We start from the raw sequence: 21,730 nt of genomic DNA on the forward strand, positions 1-21,730 counted from the left end.
TTTTAAAACCCAGAACCAGGCTCTGCAACTGGTCCTGGTCCAAAAATACGGGGGTGAAAGCACGTAGGGGTCCCTCATATTTTAGGAACCAGCACCAGTCTCCGCTAGTCAAGAAGATAATGCCACAGCCGGGGGACACATTTATACAGGTCCGTGCGGCTGTGGCACTGTGACGGCTGGGCTTCATTGTGCAATATTCGTCAGTGTTTTACAAAACTCTCCCGTAAAGCACTGCCGTACAATATGAATGACATGGACATCAGAAAACTCGAATCTCACAAACACGGGAATTTAGTAAATTACTGTTTTTTTTGTTTTTTTAAAGTTACCATTTCAAATGGCTGGTGTCAGTTGAATTCAATCTCTACTGAAGTTGGCTGAAACACAATTTTTTGTAGATTTACCCTATAGATACCATTGTTGTTTATTTTTTACTTAATCCCACTACACGAGCCATAGTGTGTATATATACAGCTGGTAAAGTAAGTATTGAACACATCAACATTTTTCTCAGTAAATTTATTTGTAATGGGCTATTGTAATGAAATGTTCACCAAATGTCAGCAACAACCCATGCAATCCTATGCAACAACCCATGCAAATAAATCAAACCATAGATGTCCATAAATTAAGTTATATGTAATAATGTGAAATGACACAGGGAAAAAATATTGAACACATGAAGAAAGGGAGATGCAAAAAGGCATGGAAAGCCAAGACACCAGCTGAAATCTATCAGTAATTATAAAGCAATCCTGCCCCTTGTCAGTGCAAATGAATAAAGCTGGTTCAGTCCCAACTGATGGCCTATAAAAAGGTGTCTCTTTACCAAGGTATCACATAAGAAACATCTCATGATGGTTAAAAGCAAAGAGCTCTCTCAAGACCTTTATTGCAAAATATACTGATGGCATTGGTTACAGAAAGATTTCTAAACTTCTGAATGTTCCAGTGAGCAATGTTGGGGCCATAATCCGGAAGTGGAAAGATCATCCTTTCACCATAAACTGGTTACGAATAGGTGTTCCTCGCAAGATTTCTGACAGAGGAGTGAAAATAATTATCAGAAGAGTTATCCAAGTCAGAGCCAAGGACCACTTGTGTAGAGCTTCAGAAAGACCTGGAATTAGCAGGTACAATTGTTTCAAAGATATCCATACACTCTATGCACTCAACCTCCATGGCCTGTATGCACGCTCACCATGCAAGACGCCATTGCTGAAGAAAAAACATGTTAAATCTCATTTAAAGTTTGCTGTACAACAATTAAACAAGCCTGTGAAATACTGGGAGAATATAGTCTGTCCAGATGAGACCAAAATTGAATTCTTTAGATGCCATAATACACACCATGTTTGGAGGAGAAATGCACTGCATATCACCCCAAAAACACCATACCCACAGTGAAGTTTTGAGGTGGTAACATCATGATGTGGGGCAGGTTTTCAGCATATGATGCAACATTTTTTGCATCAAGGTTATGAGTTACAACAGCTTCTGTCAGCTAAACAACGTGCTTTATCTAGAAATAGGGAAAACCTATTACATGCACATAAATCAAAATCTACTGAGATCAAAATGCCCAGGGTTAACCATTATAATGTCGCTAGTAATGATGTCAGGAGCATTACTAAGAAATCACAGGGTATGCCTCCCCTGACTGTACATCCCTGGTGGTTCCTCCCTGTTTAAAGTAAGCTTCAAAAGCTTATATTTTTTGGAGTTTGCGTGCGGAAACTAATTCTGAATGGATCCCTCCATGTCCAGTGCCCTTTCTTTTTGATGAATGTGCACCAGTAGCGGATTTACCTTTGTGCGGCCAAGAGGCTGTTTAATGAATGCATGTATAATTTAAGCCCCCTGATACTGAACTGCTGCTGGCAGCCGGGTGCCACACTGACTCCTCTCCTGCTCTCGACTGTGTTCTGCTGCCTGCGTCATATGCAAATATGCACACGCAGGGGCGAGGGGGTTCTGGTTGCATGGATACCCTACTCTGCTGTGCCAACAACTCTAATTATGACCATAATAGCAATAGAATATAATATGACTGCTAGAGCTGCCGCCACAACTTGCAGTTTAAGGGACAGAGCAGAGCTGCTGCACATGCCCAGTGGTAGCAGCTTCTTCTACCAAGTTTGCTGTGTCTGTGGATCTGAGTCCTCAATCAGTGCACTGGATCAGAGAGTAGCTGCCAGGAAGAAGAGACAGGTGCCTTACCATGAGGTGGGAGAAAGTGTGTTTAGAAAATGCTGTTCTGTCTCCTCATCTGCCATAAACATTTGACTCTAGTTTTGACTATAAAAATGATTAGAATTAATACAAAGAAGATATTTCTAACATATTCTTTGTATTTTCATATACTTTATACAGTCAAAACTCTGGCGCAGACATTAGCTCTGCCTCACCCCACCGCACATCACTGCTAGAAATCCTGCATTAGCCCCTGTGCATGTGACTTGTCATGTCACATGCACAGAGAGAGAGGAGACTAGATGAGCCGAGAAGATAAAAGTTTAAGTTCTTTGATCTCTCCCTCACTGGAGGCATCCTGGGACTGGAAAGGGCTGGGATTATTGCTGCCCATACAATAGCTGCTGCCTACGGTTACCCTGTGTGCATGCTCTGCTGCTAGTGCTCTCCCTGTAATACTCTCACATCAAACATGTTACAGAAACTAGTGTGTATGTTGTGGTGATATATTGCTGATGAATGAGACCTGCTGTGTGCATACCCCCAGTGATCTTATGCAGCAGATGCAGTAATACCGCGGAGGCACAGTGTGCCTGATAGGAGTCCACTGAGTGCCCCCCAGGCAGTGACCACAATGATGGACACCGAAGAGGACTATAGTGGCGGTCAGTATTACAGTATATATGACCATAATGTTACTGATTGTATACAATGTAATCACTGTGTAACTGTGGCTGCTACAATTCCTGCATGGCTGTAGCTATAGATACATAGTAGTCACTGTCAGAGAGACGCTGCTAGGGTGCTATGGGGATTGTGGTCATTGCTGGTTGTAAGCATGTGGTGTTACATTACATCCCTGGCAATGAAGAGGTTGCAGGAGTGTTGTTTTGTTGTGGGAGGGTATATGGGTAACTGCTGCTAGTGTGAGAGGGTATACGGGTAACTGGTGCTGTATTGTGAGAGGGTATATGGGTAACTACTGTTGCTATGGGAGGGTATATGGGTAACTGCTGCTGGTGAGGGAGAGTATACAGTACCAGTCAAAAGTTTGGACACACCTTCTCATTCAATGGTTTTTATTTATTTTAATTATTTTCTACATTGTAGATTAATACTGAACACATCAAAACTATGAAAGAACACATTATGTTGTAAACAAAAAAGTGTTAAACAAATCAAAATGTTTTATATTTTAGATTCCTCAAAGTAGCCCCCTTTTGCTTTAATGACCCCTGGAGAGGAGAGTTTGCAGAGGGACGCACACTTTGGAGGCCGGTGAGATAAGTAACAGTTTACAGTGTTATGTTTCTTGCTAAAGACTGACAATTATTAGCTAATAAAGTGTGTGATTTCATCACAAATCAGTTTGTGGAACTACAAGTACCAGTGTTGCTGAAAGTGCCAATTAAGTACAGTTTTATCAAAGCCATAGCATGCAGAAAATAATTTACGAACTCTGAAATAACAGTGCACTATAGTGGGGGATGTATTGTCTAATGCTGGGTGTGGTATGTGTGAAATTCCTTGTGATACTGCTGTTTAAATTGTAATTACCCAGTCAGTGATTGCAAAGGCCTGGGAGTTATTTGTATATAAAATAGAGATGTGCGGCTGGCACTTTTCGTGTTTTGGTTCTAATTCCCCTTTGTGTTTTGGTTTTGGCTTGGTTTTGCCAAAACCACCCTTTCATGTTTTGGTTTTGGATCTGGATGATTTTTGGAAAAACAAAACAAAACATAAAGACAGCTAAAATCACAGAATTTTGGGGGTAATTTTGCTCCTACAGTATTATTAACCTCAATAACAATAATTTTCACTCATTTCCAGTCTATTCTGAACACCTCACAATATTGTTTTTAGGCCAAAAGGTTTCACCGAGGTTGCTGGATGACTAAGCTAAGCGACACAAGTGGACAACACAAACACCTGGCCCATCTAGGAGTGGCACTGCAGTGTCAGACAGGAGGGCAGATATAAAAAAGGGCCCCAAACAGCACATCATGCAAAGAAGAAAAAGAATTGCATTGAGGTAGTTGTATGACTAAGCCAAGCGACACAAACAATTGGCCCATCTAGGCATGGCACTGCAGGGGTAGACAGGAGGGCAGATATAAAAAAAGGCCCCTAACAGCACATGATGCAAAGAAGAAAAAAAGGTGCACCGAGGTTGCTGTAGGCCTAAGCTAAGTGACACAACCACCTGGCCCATCTAGTAGTGTCACGCAGTGGCTGATTATCGAGAGTGGGCAGCAATTGTTCGGTCCACTGACAGCATCTCCAGCATGCTCCAGTCACTTAAAAAAAAATCTGCAATTGGTGGACTTATACGGCAGTACCCCAGGACTAATACAGCAGTACCCCTGGACTCATACGGCAGTGTCACACAGGATGGCACTTTTCAAAAACTAGGCCCCAAACAGCACCTCATGCAAATATGTCGAAGAGGTGCAATGAGGTAGCTGTATGACTAAGCCAAGCGACACAAACAATTACAACTGGAATTAAACGTCCAAATCACTGGAATTAATTGGCAAGAGCACTGTAATTAATAATTATAAATCACTGAAATTAATTGTCAAAATCCCTGTAATTATACGTCCAAATCACTGGAATTAAATGGCAAGATCACTGTAATTAATAATTATAAATCACTGAAATTAATTGGCAATATCACTGTAATTATACGTCCAAATCTCTGGAATTAAATGGTAAAATCTCACTATCGCCTGCCTAGTGAAGTGGAATCTAGATGGGATTTGTTACCGGGGACACAATACCTCCATCAGTTGTCTAAATCCCTCTGCACCAATGGCGGATACGAGACGCACGTCTAACACCAACATAAGTGTCAAGGCCTCAGTGATGCTGAACCACTAGTCATGAACATAGGCCAGGGCCTCAGCCGTTCCTTGCCACTACGTGTCGTAAATGGCATATTGGCAAGTTTACGTTTCTCCTCAGACGATTTAAATTTATTTTCTTTTTACTGAACTTTGGCTTTTTGGATTTTACATGCCCTCTACTATCACATTGGGCATCGGCCTTGGCAGACGACGTTGATGGCATTTCATCGTCTATGTCATGGCTAGTGGCAGCAGCTTCAGCACTAGGAGGAAGTGGTTCTTCTTGATCTTTCCATATTTTATCCTCAAAATTTTTGTTCTCCATTATTTTTTGGGAGTTATATAAGACAATATGCGGCACAGTAATGACTGGAATGACTGATGGACAGGACACTACCACTGGTCTGATGCAGCACAACAGGTTGTTGTTATAATTGTTATAGTGGAGCAGTGGACATATAGCAGCAGCGTATATCGTCACTGGAATTACTGATGAGACAGGACACTACCACTGGTCTGCACAACACAGCACCACTTTATACAGCTACACTGGACATAGGTGTGTGCAGGGGGGGTGCCTGGTGCGCACAGGCACCCCCTAATGTCTGGCACCCCGATCTCACATGCCTGATGCAGCAATCACTGAGCAGGCAGATTACTGTCCCCTCTGCGCTGCACCCTGTCAGGACTGCATTACTGACCGGACGCCTGGGTTAATCAAGGGTGCCACTGCCACCTGCTTTCAAATTCCCAGCTCCACCTCCACGTACAAAAACAGTGTAATGTGACGTGATTACGTCATGCTGCTCGCATGCCCACCCGTCACACCCGCCACATGCCCACCTCTCTCCTTCTATGCTATGCCAACGCCAGCCACTGATGAGGAGCAGCATGCAGCCAGCGTTCCTCTTAGGAAGACAAGTTCAATACTGGCAGGCGGTCTGCAGCAGCATTGACACGTCACTCGTTTTTTCCAGCAGCAGCAGTACTAGTCTACGACTGTCAATGTCAGTTTAGTTACAGACTTGTAAATAAGCTGCTGCAGCTTGCAGGGGAAAGAGAGGGGGAGCCAGACCAGGCTGAGGAGGAGCAGTGTAATTGCAGTGACTGCCATCAGGGGTGTTTGTTTGGTGCACACCACAACATCTGACAATGTATCTGCTTTATTAGGATTGGTACAAGGGTGGATATTTTATATGCGTTGACCATCAATAGATGGTGCTAGACACGCCCAAAAGGTGATGCTAGACACACCCCTCTGACGGTGCACCCCCTAATAAATTGTGCTGCGCACGCCAGTGACACTGGATATATGGCAGCAGAGAACACCAACACTGTGACTGGCTGGACTGATGCAGCACAATACACTGGACTGGTCTGTACAGCACAGCACCACTTTATACAGCTACACTGGATATATGGCAGCAGAGAACACAAACACTGTAACTGGCTGGACTGATGCAGCACAATACACTGACTACATGGGACTGGTCTGCACAACACAGCACCACTTATACTGCTACACTGGATATATGGCAGCAGAGAACACCAACACTGTGACTTGCTGGACTGATGCAGCACAATACACTGAGTGACTACACTGGACTGGACTGAGCAGCACAACACTTGCCACCCCACTTTCCCGCCCCAACACACAGATACTGAACACTGAGGACACGTCCTCTGTATACACTCTCCGAGACTGGAGTGAAAATGGGCGCGATGCGCGGCTCTTTATATGGAATCCAAATCCCGTGAGAATCCGACAACGGAATGATGACGTTTTGCCGCGTTCGGGTTTCCGATTCAGGCGGGAAACCTGAGCTGGACTCAGATCCGGACTCGGAAGGCAAAGTTTGGTAGGGTTCGGTTCTCTGAGAACCGAACCCGCTTATCTCTAATATAAAAGGAAGGTTCAGGAAGGGACAGACAGGAGAGAGCAGATTCATGTGTTATGTTCATTTTTTCTTATTACTGCATTATACACCCTTTAGATATGTGTGTACATTACTGTACATTACTGACTGTTCAAATTATTTCTATGCCTATTTAGTATATGTCCTCTTTTGTTGATCTTACTATAGTACCTTGTATATAAACGCATAAAAGCAATTTCTATTCCAGACCCTTTAATAAACGTGCCAGGGTGGCTTTTGCAACATATCTGTGTGATATATTCCTGTAGTGGGGGCGGTTTCCCAAATCTCCCTCTGGTGTACCTGAAATTGAACACTCCCCAGAAGAGCATGTCATGTCAATATTCGGGTGGAGGCACTAATACCAAGAGAAGTACAAGGTGAGAAGCATTGCAAAGGGGAAGAATTTAAATACACACCATTACCCAGAAAACCCAGGTAAAGGGGTGTTATCGTACCCCTTTAGAATGAGCAGGGTCCTTCTCCCTCATGTGCTTTTAAATCTCTTACTTAACTTATCTTCTTTTCAATACTCCAATTAATGGCACCAAATCTTTCGGTTTTCTGCCTCCCTGATACTTATTTCAGTGCTGTTTACTGACGCAGCTATGTTTATATACCCTGTACTTGTCCTATATTATATTGAGCTGTAAGTCACTGTCTTCATGTTTTGCTTATTTGTTTACTCTGTAATTGGGTGCTGCAGATCCCATGTGGCACCATATAAATAAAGGATAATAATAATAATAATAACAACAGCTTTGCACACTCTTGGTATTCTCTCAATCAGCTTCATGAGGTAGTCTCCTTGAATGGTTTTGAATTAACAGGTGTGCCTTGTCAAGAGTCAATCTGTGGAATTACTTGCCTTCTTAATGTGTTTGAGACCATCAGTTGTGTTGTGCAGAGGTAGGGTTAGTACACAGTGGACACCCCTATTTGACTACTGTTGTAATCCATATTATGGCACGAACCACTCAACTCAGCAAAGAGAAACGACAGTCCATCATTGCTTTAAGAAATGAAGGTCAGTCAAAAATTTTAAGAACTTTGACTGTATTCTCAAATGCATTTGCAAAAACCATCAAAAGCTATGATGAACCTGTCTCTCATGTGGACTGCCCCAGAAAAGGAAGAACAAGAGTAACCTCTGCAGCAGAGGATAAGTTCATTAGAGTTACCAGCCTCAGAAACCACTACTTAACAGCACCTCAGATTAAAGCCGACATAAATTCTTCACAGAGTTCAAGTAGCAGACAAATCTCAACATCAACTGTTCAGAGGAGACCTTCATGGTCGAATTGCTGCGAAGAAGCCAAAACTGAGGATGAACAACATGAAGAAGAGAATTGTTTGGGCCAAGAAACACAAGGAATGGACATTAGACCAGTGGAAATCTGTACTTTGGTCTGATGAGTCCAAATTTGAGATTTTTGGTTCCAACCGCCGTGTCTTTGTGAGACGCAGAGAAGGTGAGCGGATGGTTTCTGCATGTGTGGTTCCCACTGTGAAGCATGGATGAGGAGGTGTGATGGTGTAGGGGTGCTTTGCTGGTGACACTTGGTGATTTATTCAAAATTCAAGGCACACTTAACCAGCATGGCTACCACAGAATTCTGCAGTGCCATGCCATCCCAGCTGGTTTGCGCTTACTGGGACCATCATTTGTTTTTCAACAAGACAATTTTATTTATTTATTTATTAACAGCTTCTTATATAGCGCAGCAAATTCCGTTGCACTTTACAATTGGAAATAACAATGATATAACAAAACTGGGTAATAACAAACAGTCATAGAGGTAGGAAGGCCCTGCTTGCAAGCTTACAATCTATAGGGAAATAGGCATGGATACACAAGGATAGGTGCTATCTATTGCACAGTTGTCCACCAGATTGCAAAGGTTCTTGGTGGGCTGTATGATATGGTCATACAGCAATGATGAACTGGGGTCAAGAGAAAGGGAAAGTGAAGAATGAGAAGACATGTGAGGATATGTGTGGACTGTGCAGAGTGGATGCAATTTGATAGGAAGGTTTATGAAAGTTATGTGGGCGGTTCGAGAATTTGATACGCTTGCCTGAAGAGGTGAGTTTTCAGGGAATGCTTGAAGGTTTGGAGACTAGAGGAGAGTCTTATTGTACATGGTAGGGCATTCCACAGAGTGGGTGCAGCCCGAAGAAAGTCCTGCAATCGTGAGTGGGAGCGAGTAATGAGTGTGGATGAGAGATGCAGATCTTGTGAAGAGCGAAGAGGTTGGGTTGGGAGATATTTTGAGATAAGCGAAGTGATGTATGTTGGTGTAGTTTGGTTAATGACCTTGTGTGTGAGTAAAAGTATTTTATATTGAATACGGTAGAATACAGATAACTAATGGAGGGACTGACAGAGTGGATCTGCAGACGATGAACGTCTAGCGAGCAAGATTAGCCTCGCAGCTACATTCAGAATGGATTGTAGTGGAGAGAGTCTCATTTTGGGAAGACCAGTTAGGAGACTATTGCAATAATCAATGCGGGAGATAATGAAAGCATGGATTAGAGTTTTAGCAGTGTCTTGTGTAAGGTATGGTCATATTTTGGATATGTTTTTTTGATGCATGTAACATGATTGTGGGACAGATTGAATGTGGGGAACAAAGGACAGATCAGAGTCACGCATAACACCTAGGTAGTGAGCTTGTGGGGTAGGGTAGAGTTTTCAACAGTGATAGAGATATCAGGTTGGTACCTACTATTGGCCAGTGGAAATATAATTAACTCTGTCCAAGATGAACTGGCAGAAAGGCATTCAGTGACATGGACCAGTACAGATAGGGACAAATGAGGGGAGGTTAGGTAGATTTGAGTATCATCTGCGTACAGATGATACTGAAATTCAAAAGAGCTGATTAGTTTACCAAGAGATGAGGTATAGATAGAGAAAAGCAGAGGACCCAAGACTGAGCCTTGCGGTACTCCAACTGAAAGAGGTAGCGAAGAGGAGGTAGATTCAGAAAAGCGAACACTGAAGGAGCGATTAGATAGGTAGGATAGGAACCAAGAAACGGCTGTGTCTTTAAGACCTAGGGATTGCAGTGTTTGTAGGAGAAGAGAGTGGTCAACAGTGTCAAAGTCAGCAGATAGATCTAGAAGAATAAGTAGTGAGTAATGGCCTTTGGACTTCGTAGTGACCAAATCATTACCCACTTTAGTCAGTGCTGTCTCTGTGGAGTGTTGGGAACGGAAGCCTGACTGAAGTAGGTACAATAAATTGTGTGAGTTAAGAAAGTGTGTGAGTCGAGTATAGGCAAGTCACTCAAGTAGCTTAGAGAGACAAGGGAGCTGAGAGATCGTGCGGGGAGACAATGACCCCAAACACACCTCCAGGCTATGTAAGGGCTACTTAACCAAGAAGGAAAGTGATGGAGTGCTGCATCAAATGACCTGTCCTCAAGACTATTTAAAAACCATTCCAGGAGACTACCTCATGAAGCTGATTGAGAGAATGCCAAGTGTGTGCAAAGCTGTCATCAAAGCAAAAGGGGGCTATATTGAGGAATCTAAAATATATAATATATATAAAAAAATGTATTTGTTTAACACTTTTTTGTTTACAACATAATTCCATATGTGTTCTTTCATAGTTGTGATGTCTTCAGTATTAATCTACAATGTAGAAAAAAATAAAAATAAATATAAACCATTGACTGAGAAGGGGTGTCCAAACTTTTGACTGGTACTGTATGGGTAACTGGTGCTGGTGTGGGAGGGTATATGGGTAACAAATGTTGCTGTGGGAGGGTGTATGGGTAACTTGCTGGTGTAGTAGTTTATATGGGTAATGTAGTGATGTAGTGCAGAGTTTGGGGGGATGTAGTGTAATTATGTAACTGTGTTCGCATCGCTGATTTGTGGAAGCTCCCCTGCCTCCACAGCCAGGTAGACACAGAGCAGCTATTTTTCGGTTCATCACGGCCAGGTGTGATGTCACGTGGCCGCCCCTAACCCACCCCCATTTCTGTTGACCCGCCTGCCCAATGCCGAGTCAATGCCCCCACAACACCGCATTGCTGCCCGCAAACGCATGTGCCTGTCAATCAGGTAGAGGCGTTCATATAGTGAGATGCGATAGCAGCTCCCCAGCCTACGCACAGATCGTGGGACAGCTGCTTTTAGAATCAGCTGACTTCTAACAGGAGCAATGCTGAATTTCTCTGGTGCTTAAGTATCCACCGCCGCAACTCGCTGCACATTGAATACAGAGGCCCTCATTTATCAAGCCTTGGAGAGTGATAAATTGCACAGTGATAAAGTACCAACCAACTAGCTCCTAACTGCAATGCTACAGACTGTGTTTGAAAACTGACGGTTAGGAGCTGATTGGTTGGTACTTTATCACCGTGCTATTTATCACTCTTCAAGGCTTGATAAATCTGGGCCTTAATTACAGGGGCAAAAAGACTAAAGTGGATTTCTGTGACTCTGCAATCCAGAATTCTGAACATCATTGGGCAGATGAACTATGTTTTGGAGAGTGGTAAAGTGGAGAGAGAGATAAAGTAGTAACCAATCATCTCTTAACTGTCATTTTTCAAACAAAGCCTTTAACATGGCAGTTAGGAGCTGATTGGCTGGCAGTGTGAAATTTACCCCATGTTTGTCCCTTTAGGATCCATCAGAAGAGAAATACTGTGTCCTTCAGGTTAGAATTGACAGACTCTTTGCAGATTCCTAATATATCATGCTTCTCTAGTAAAACCATTGATAGTAAATTGTTTTATTTTGCCAGATCACCTCTTTGTTCCATTTTTTGGCAGCAGGAGGAAGAATATAAAGTGAAGCGAGTGTCCAGAGTCTACCTGTAAGGGGTGGTCCCTTGGATGCTTCTCTAGCAAGCCCATCTAGCTCAAATTTAGGATTAGGCTAGATAATTAGGCTCATTACCTGTTCTCTTTACATTACTGGTACCTGCTTCTGGTGTCCGCTATCCTGATCCTTTATCCAGGGCCCGATCAACCAATAGGCTGATCAGGCTGCAGCCTGGAGTGCTGGGTCATGGGGGGGGAGGGGGGGGGGGAGGGCACAGCGCCAGCACAACAGATTATTTAGGTTTCTTTTTTTCTTTTTTTTCCTTTAAGCGGTGACGGCGCCGCTCATTTCTGCCATCGACGCTAATCTGTTCTAAACTATCATCGGAGCCTCCCCTGATTACAAGGGGGCGGCCCCTCGTCTGTCACTAACACTCAGGTTAAGATATGCAGGCAGCTAACAGCAAATCCGATGCCTTTAACTGCACTAGTGCAGTACTTACTTTCAGCTCTGTCTCCTGAGTTTACCACATCTCACGAGAACAGGCTAAGCACACAGACTGACTGCACCTGCAGCTAACAGCATCGCTTATGCTGCCGGCTGTCTGCGGCTTGTTTTACAACATTTAATTGCAAATTTAAAAAAAAAATACAATTTGTATCAACAAACAATATTTGAATCTGTGGTAAATTCTGATACATAATTACAGATTTTTAGCTGAATATGAGTGGTGGGTGATGGGGAAGGGGGGGCGGCCACTTATGCATTAGCCTAGGCCGGCTGGAACACTTAATCAGGCCCTGCCTTTATCTATTCCTTTGTATCCGTTATTGGTTCTGATTCTGCTGAATTTGGTTCTGATGTGGCTTTCCTGATATTCCTTCTTGTGATTTGTTACCTGCAAGCCTTCTAGCATTAAAGCCCACACTTCCTTGCTGTACATGCATTAGACAAAGATTGGACCTATTGTTTTACAGAAATTTAGGGATGTATAAGAACACTGCTTTGAACCTTAAACACATGCCGTTACTTGCAAGATTTGGAAAGCTACACATGTATTTTTCAGTGTACATAAGCAAAATTAAGCACTATAAACTTATTAATTTCTCCACTAAAATTTAGCAAATGGTTTTTACCAGCCCTTATAAAATTGAAGTATTAGGGCCCCTTACACACTGGTGTAAAAACAATAGAGATGAGCGGGTTCGGTTTCTCTGAATCCGAACCCGCCAGAACTTCATGTTTTTTTTCACGGGTCCGAGCGACTCGGATCTTCCCGCCTTGCTCGGTTAACCCGAGCGCGCCCGAACGTCATCATGACGCTGTCGGATTCTCGCGAGGCTCGGATTCTATCGCGAGACTCGGATTCTATATAAGGAGCCGCGCGTCGCCGCCATTTTCACACGTGCATTGAGATTGATAGGGAGAGGACGTGGCTGGCGTCCTCTCCGTTTAGAATTAGAATAGATTAGAGAGACACTTGATTTACTAATTTTGGGGAGCATTAGGAGTACTCAGTAGTGTACAGTGCAGAGTTTTGCTGATAGTGACCAGTGACCACCACTTTTATTTATAATCCGTTCTCTGCCTGAAAAAAGCGATACACAGCACACAGTGACTCAGTCACATACCATATCTGTGTGCACTGCTCAGGCTCAGGCCAGTGTGCTGCATCATCTATTATCTATATATAATATTATATATATCTGTCTGACTGCTCAGCTCACACAGCTTATAATTGTGGGGGAGACTGGGGAGCACTACTGCAGTGCCAGTTATAGGTTATAGCAGGAGCCAGGAGTACATAATATATTATATAGTGAGTGACCACCAGACACACAGTGCAGTTTATTTAATATATCCGTTCTCTGCCTGAAAAAAGCGATACACACAGTGACTCAGTCAGTCACATACCATATCTGTGTGCACTGCTCAGGCTCAGGCCAGTGTGCTGCATCATCTATATATATATTATATATCTGTCTGACTGCTCAGCTCACACAGCTTATAATTGTGGGGGAGACTGGGGAGCACTACTGCAGTGCCAGTTATAGGTTATAGCAGGAGCCAGGAGTACATAATATTATATTAATTAAAATTAAACAGTGCACACTTTTGCTGCAGGAGTGCCACTGCCAGTGTGACTAGTGACCAGTGACCTGACCACCAGTATATAATATTAGTAGTATACTATCTCTTTATCAACCAGTCTATATTAGCAGCAGACACAGTACAGTGCGGTAGTTCACGGCTGTGGCTACCTCTGTGTCGGCACTCGGCAGCCCGTCCATAATTGTATATACCACCTAACCGTGGTTTTTTTTTCTTTCTTTATACATACATACTAGTTACGAGTATACTATCTCTTTATCAACCAGTCTATATATTAGCAGCAGACACAGTACAGTGCGGTAGTTCACGGCTGAGCTACCTCTGTGTCGGCACTCGGCAGCCCGTCCATAATTGTATATACCACCTAACCGTGGTTTTTTTTCTTTCTTTATACATACATACTAGTTACGAGTATACTATCTCTTTATCAACCAGTCTATATATTAGCAGCAGACACAGTACAGTGCGGTAGTTCACGGCTGTGGCTACCTCTGTGTCGGCACTCGGCAGCCCGTCCATAATTGTATATACCACCTAACCGTGGTTTTTTTTTCTTTCTTTATACATACATACTAGTTACGAGTATACTATCTCTTTATCAACCAGTCTATATATTAGCAGCAGACACAGTACAGTGCGGTAGTTCACGGCTGTGGCTACCTCTGTGTCGGCACTCGGCAGCCCGTCCATAATTGTATATACCACCTAACCGTGGTTTCTTTTTCTTTCTTTATACATACATACTAGTTACGAGTATACTATCTCTTTATCAACCAGTCTATATATTAGCAGCAGACACAGTACAGTGCGGTAGTTCACGGCTGTGGCTACCTCTGTGTCGGCACTCGGCAGCCCGTCCATAATTGTATATACCACCTAACCGTGGTTTTTTTTTTCTTTCTTTATACATACATACTAGTTACGAGTATACTATCTCTTTATCAACCAGTCTATATATTAGCAGCAGACACAGTACAGTGCGGTAGTTCACGGCTGTGGCTACCTCTGTGTCGGCACTCGGCAGCCCGTCCATAATTGTATATACCACCTAACCGTGGTTTTTTTTTCTTTCTTTATACATACATACTAGTTACGAGTATACTATCTCTTTATCAACCAGTCTATATATTAGCAGCAGACACAGTACAGTGCGGTAGTTCACGGCTGTGGCTACCTCTGTGTCGGCACTCGGCAGCCCGTCCATAATTGTATATACCACCTAACCGTGGTTTTTTTTTCTTTCTTTATACATACATACTAGTTACGAGTATACTATCTCTTTATCAACCAGTCTATATATTAGCAGCAGACACAGTACAGTGCGGTAGTTCACGGCTGTGGCTACCTCTGTGTCGGCACTCGGCAGCCCGTCCATAATTGTATATACCACCTAACCGTGGTTTTTTTTTCTTTCTTTATACATACATACTAGTTACGAGTATACTATCTCTTTATCAACCAGTCTATATATTAGCAGCAGACACAGTACAGTGCGGTAGTTCACGGCTGTGGCTACCTCTGTGTCGGCACTCGGCAGCCCGTCCATAATTGTATATACCACCTAACCGTGTTTTTTTTTTCTTTCTTTATACATACATACTAGTTACGAGTATACTATCTCTTTATCAACCAGTCTATATATTAGCAGCAGACACAGTACAGTGCGGTAGTTCACGGCTGTGGCTACCTCTGTGTCGGCACTCGGCAGCCCGTCCATAATTGTATATACCACCTAACCGTGGTTTTTTTTTCTTTCTTTATACATACATACTAGTTACGAGTATACTATCTCTTTATCAACCAGTCTATATATTAGCAGCAGACACAGTACAGTGCGGTAGTTCACGGCTGTGGCTACCTCTGTGTCGGCACTCGGCAGCCCGTCCATAATTGTATATACCACCTAACCGTGGTTTTTTTTTCTTTCTTTATACATACATACTAGTTACGAGTATACTATCTCTTTATCAACCAGTCTATATATTAGCAGCAGACACAGTACAGTGCGGTAGTTCACGGCTGTGGCTACCTCTGTGTCGGCACTCGGCAGCCCGTCCATAATTGTATACTAGTATCCAATCCATCCATCTCCATTGTTTACCTGAGGTGCCTTTTAGTTGTGCCTATTAAAATATGGAGAACAAAAATGTTGAGGTTCCAAAATTAGGGAAAGATCAAGATCCACTTCCACCTCGTGCTGAAGCTGCTGCCACTAGTCATGGCCGAGACGATGAAATGCCAGCAACGTCGTCTGCCAAGGCCGATGCCCAATGGCATAGTACAGAGCATGTCAAAACCAAAACACCAAATATCAGTAAAAAAAGGACTCCAAAACCTAAAATAAAATTGTCGGAGGAGAAGCGTAAACTTGCCAATATGCCATTTGCCACACGGAGTGGCAAGGAACGGCTGAGGCCCTGGCCTATGTTCATGGCTAGTGGTTCAGCTTCACATGAGGATGGAAGCACTCAGCCTCTCGCTAGAAAACTGAAAAGACTCAAGCTGGCAAAAGCACCGCAAAGAACTGTGCGTTCTTTGAAATCCCAAATCCACAAGGAGAGTCCAATTGTGTCGGTTGCGATGCCTGACCTTCCCAACACTGGACGTGAAGAGCATGCGCCTTCCACCATTTGCACGCCCCCTGCAAGTGCTGGAAGGAGCACCCGCAGTCCAGTTCCTGATAGTCAGATTGAAGATGTCAGTGTTGAAGTACACCAGGATGAGGAGGATATGGGTGTTGCTGGCGCTGGGGAGGAAATTGACCAGGAGGATTCTGATGGTGAGGTGGTTTGTTTAAGTCAGGCACCCGGGGAGACACCTGTTGTCCGTGGGAGGAATATGGCCGTTGACATGCCAGGTGAAAATACCAAAAAAATCAGCTCTTCGGTGTGGAGGTATTTCACCAGAAATGCGGACAACAGGTGTCAAGCCGTGTGTTCCCTTTGTCAAGCTGTAATAAGTAGGAGTAAGGACGTTAACCACCTCGGAACATCCTCCCTTATACGTCACCTGCAGCGCATTCATAATAAGTCAGTGACAAGTTCAAAAACTTTGGGTGACAGCTGAAGCAGTCCACTGACCAGTAAATCCCTTCCTCTTGTAACCAAGCTCACGCAAACCACCCCACCAACTCCCTCAGTGTCAATTTCCTCCTTCCCCAGGAATGCCAATAGTCCTGCAGGCCATGTCACTGGCAATTCTGACGAGTCCTCTCCTGCCTGGGATTCCTCCGATGCATCCTTGCGTGTAACGCCTACTGCTGCTGGCGCTGCTGTTGTTGCCGCTGGGAGTCGATGGTCATCCCAGAGGGGAAGTCGTAAGCCCACTTGTACTACTTCCAGTAAGCAATTGACTGTTCAACAGTCCTTTGCGAGGAAGATGAAATATCACAGCAGTCATCCTACTGCAAAGCGGATAACTGAGTCCTTGACAACTATGTTGGTGTTAGACGTGCGTCCGGTATCCGCCGTTAGTTCACAGGGAACTAGACAATTTATTGAGGCAGTGTGCCCCCGTTACCAAATACCATCTAGGTTCCACTTCTCTAGGCAGGCGATACCGAGAATGTACACGGACGTCAGAAAAAGACTCACCAGTCTCCTAAAAAATGCAGTTGTACCCAATGTCCACTTAACCACGGACATGTGGACAAGTGGAGCAGGGCAGGGTCAGGACTATATGACTGTGACAGCCCACTGGGTAGATGTATGGACTCCCGCCGCAAGAACAGCAGCGGCGGCACCAGTAGCAGCATCTCGCAAACGCCAACTCTTTCCTAGGCAGGCTACGCTTTGTATCACCGCTTTCCAGAATACGCACACAGCTGAAAACCTCTTACGGCAACTGAGGAAGATCATCGCGGAATGGCTTACCCCAATTGGACTCTCCTGTGGATTTGTGGCATCGGACAACGCCAGCAATATTGTGTGTGCATTAAATATGGGCAAATTCCAGCACGTCCCATGTTTTGCACATACCTTGAATTTGGTGGTGCAGAATTTTTTAAAAAACGACAGGGGCGTGCAAGAGATGCTGTCGGTGGCCAGAAAAATTGCGGGACACTTTCGGCGTACAGGCACCACGTACAGAAGACTGGAGCACCACCAAAAACTACTGAACCTGCCCTGCCATCATCTGAAGCAAGAAGTGGTAACGAGGTGGAATTCAACCCTCTATATGCTTCAGAGGTTGGAGGAGCAGCAAAAGGCCATTCAAGCCTATACAATTGAGCACGATATAGGAGATGGAATGCACCTGTCTCAAGTGCAGTGGAGAATGATTTCAACGTTGTGCAAGGTTCTGATGCCCTTTGAACTTGCCACACGTGAAGTCAGTTCAGACACTGCCAGCCTGAGTCAGGTCATTCCCCTCATCAGGCTTTTGCAGAAGAAGCTGGAGGCATTGAAGAAGGAGCTAAAAGGGAGCGATTCCGCTAGGCATGTGGGACTTGTGGATGCAGCCCTTAATTCGCTTAACAAGGATTCACGGGTGGTCAATCTGTTGAAATCAGAGCACTACATTTTGGCCACCGTGCTCGATCCTAGATTTAAAGCCTACCTTGGATCTCTCTTTCCGGCAGACACAGGTCTGCTGGGGTTGAAAGACCTGCTGGTGACAAAATTGTCAAGTCAAGCGGAACGCGACCTGTCAACATCTCCTCCTTCACATTCTCCCGCAACTGGGGGTGCGAGGAAAAGGCTCAGAATTCCGAGCCCACCCGCTGGCGGTGATGCAGGGCAGTCTGGAGCGACTGCTGATGCTGACATCTGGTCCGGACTGAAGGACCTGACAACGATTACGGACATGTCGTCTACTGTCACTGCATATGATTCTCTCAACATTGATAGAATGGTGGAGGATTATATGAGTGACCGCATCCAAGTAGGCACGTCACACAGTCCGTACTTATACTGGCAGGAAAAAGAGGCAATTTGGAGGCCCTTGCACAAACTGGCTTTATTCTACCTAAGTTGCCCTCCCACAAGTGTGTACTCCGAAAGAGTGTTTAGTGCCGCCGCTCACCTTGTCAGCAATCGGCGTACGAGGTTACATCCAGAAAATGTGGAGAAGATGATGTTCATTAAAATGAATTATAATCAATTCCTCCGCGGAGACATTGACCAGCAGCAATTGCCTCCACAAAGTACACAGGGAGCTGAGATGGTGGATTCCAGTGGGGACGAATTGATAATCTGTGAGGAGGGGGATGTACACGGTGATATATCGGAGGGTGAAGATGAGGTGGACATCTTGCCTCTGTAGAGCCAGTTTGTGCAAGGAGAGATTAATTGCTTCTTTTTTGGGGGGGGTCCAAACCAACCCGTCATATCAGTCACAGTCGTGTGGCAGACCCTGTCACTGAAATGATGGGTTGGTTAAAGTGTGCATGTCCTGTTTTGTTTATACAACATAAGGGTGGGTGGGAGGGCCCAAGGACAATTCCATCTTGCACCTCTTTTTTCTTTTCTTTTTCTTTGCATCATGTGCTGATTGGGGAGGGTTTTTTTGGAAGGGACATCCTGCGTGACACTGCAGTGCCACTCCTAGATGGGCCCGGTGTTTGTGTCGGCCACTAGGGTCGCTAATCTTACTCACACAGTCAGCTACCTCATTGCGCCTCTTTTTTTCTTTGCGTCATGTGCTGTTTGGGGAGGGTTTTTTGGAAGGGACATCCTGCGTGACACTGCAGTGCCACTCCTAGATGGGCCCGGTGTTTGTGTCGGCCACTAGGGTCGCTAATCTTACTCACACAGCTACCTCATTGCGCCTCTTTTTTTCTTTGCGTCATGTGCTGTTTGGGGAGGGTTTTTTGGAAGGGACATCCTGCGTGACACTGCAGTGCCACTCCTAGATGGGCCCGGTGTTTGTGTCGGCCACTAGGGTCGCTAATCTTACTCACACAGCTACCTCATTGCGCCTCTTTTTTTCTTTGCGTCATGTGCTGTTTGGGGAGGGTTTTTTGGAAGGGACATCCTGCGTGACGCTGCAGTGCCACTCCTAGATGGGCCCGGTGTTTGTGTCGGCCACTAGGGTCGCTAATCTTACTCACACAGCTACCTCATTGCGCCTCTTTTTTTCTTTGCGTCATGTGCTGTTTGGGGAGGGTTTTTTGGAAGGGCCATCCTGCGTGACACTGCAGTGCCACTCCTAGATGGGCCCGGTGTTTGTGTCGGCCACTAGGGTCGCTAATCTTACTCACACAGCTACCTCATTGCGCCTCTTTTTTTCTTTGCGTCATGTGCTGTTTGGGGAGGGTTTTTTGGAAGGGACATCCTGCGTGACACTGCAGTGCCACTCCTAGATGGGCCCGGTGTTTGTGTCGGCCACTAGGGTCGCTAATCTTACTCACACAGCTACCTCATTGCGCCTCTTTTTTTCTTTGCGTCATGTGCTGTTTGGGGAGGGTTTTTTGGAAGGGACATCCTGCGTGACACTGCAGTGCCACTCCTAGATGGGCCCGGTGTTTGTGTCGGCCACTAGGGTCGCTTATCTTACTCACACAGCGACCTCGGTGCAAATTTTAGGACTAAAAATAATATTGTGAGGTGTGAGGTATTCAGAATAGACTGAAAATGAGTGTAAATTATGGTTTTTGAGGTTAATAATACTTTGGGATCAAAATGACCCCCAAATTCTATGATTTAAGCTGTTTTTTAGTGTTTTTTGAAAAAAACACCCGAATCCAAAACACACCCGAATCCGACAAAAAAAATTCGGTGAGGTTTTGCCAAAACGCGGTCGAACCCAAAACACGGCCGCGGAACCGAACCCAAAACCAAAACACAAAACCCGAAAAATTTCAGGCGCTCATCTCTAAAAAACAATCTTGATTTTAATAGAAATTTTTTAATTCTAGAAAAGCATCTAAAATGGGGGTTTTGATGGAGCATATTGTGCTTGCGTCTGTGACAGACGGAGACTACAGAGGATTGGTGAGGAACGCAGAGAAGATCGTTGGAGCCGTTCTCCCCTCTATTCAGGACCTCTACCTGTCCAGAGTCAAGAAGCGTGCAGGAAATATTGTGGCAGACTAGTTGCACCCTGGTCACGTCCTGTTTGAAACACTTCCATCAGCAGGCGTTATAGGTCCATACTCGCCAAGTTGACCAGAACCAAAAAAAGCTTCTTTCCACTAGCTGTCCACTTACTAAATTATGCCTAACAAGTCTTCTGCAATGAACTGCTATGTAATTGTAAACAGTATTTTATACTAATGTATGTTATGTGTGTTTTTGTTATGCCTTTTCCTTTTATGTTATTTGGCGAAGCATTGTAAACCGCAAACAATTCCTAGTACACGTGAGTATACATGGCCAATAAAGTCAATTCTGATTCTGTTGTGGGATCAATGGCCTGTTTTTTTTTTAAATTTAACTTACCTGTATCTCCGGACCGCGTGCTCTGGTTATACACCACATTATGTGTAACATTTGGTGTTACTGCCATTTCTCGAATGCCAGTAGGTGACCAGTTTATTAAAGCATCATGACATCCAGAATCCATTTCTGAATTAGTACAGTAAGTGAGTGCATTGTACATAAAAGAATGATCTTGAAAATCATAAAATACATTTTATTATTAATAAAATATTCAAACTCGTAAATTTTATGTTGGAAAATGCTCATAACCTTTCTACTTTCTGGAAGAAGAGAAGATATAAAACATAATTTCCTAAATGTTGGCTGTGTTTATTGTTTTACAGTCATTTAAACTTGCATTCTCGCTCATGTTTTTCTGTACAGGAAATTAATTTTTTACATTTACAATGATCAGAGAAAAAGCAAAGAATAAGCAAAAATTGCAGGAGGATTTAATAAAGCCTACATCTATATGTTAAAATTAAACAGATGTTATGTGATTGCCATTAAATCTGAT

The 21,730-nt window shown here is 44.0% G+C and overlaps 1 long non-coding RNA gene across 1 annotated transcript; it reads left to right on the forward strand.

The window, feature by feature from the left end:
* The first annotated feature begins 829 nt into the window (after positions 1 to 829).
* LOC134912255 (uncharacterized) lies at positions 830 to 21,488 on the forward strand. Its single transcript, XR_010176972.1, has 3 exons — positions 830 to 1,133; positions 3,393 to 3,471; positions 20,712 to 21,488. It is a non-coding gene; the product is annotated as an uncharacterized LOC134912255 (long non-coding RNA).
* Positions 21,489 to 21,730: the final 242 nt, after the last annotated feature.

This window comes from Pseudophryne corroboree, chromosome 1 (assembly GCF_028390025.1).
Source record: "Pseudophryne corroboree isolate aPseCor3 chromosome 1, aPseCor3.hap2, whole genome shotgun sequence".
NCBI classification, from domain to species: domain Eukaryota; kingdom Metazoa; phylum Chordata; class Amphibia; order Anura; family Myobatrachidae; genus Pseudophryne; species Pseudophryne corroboree.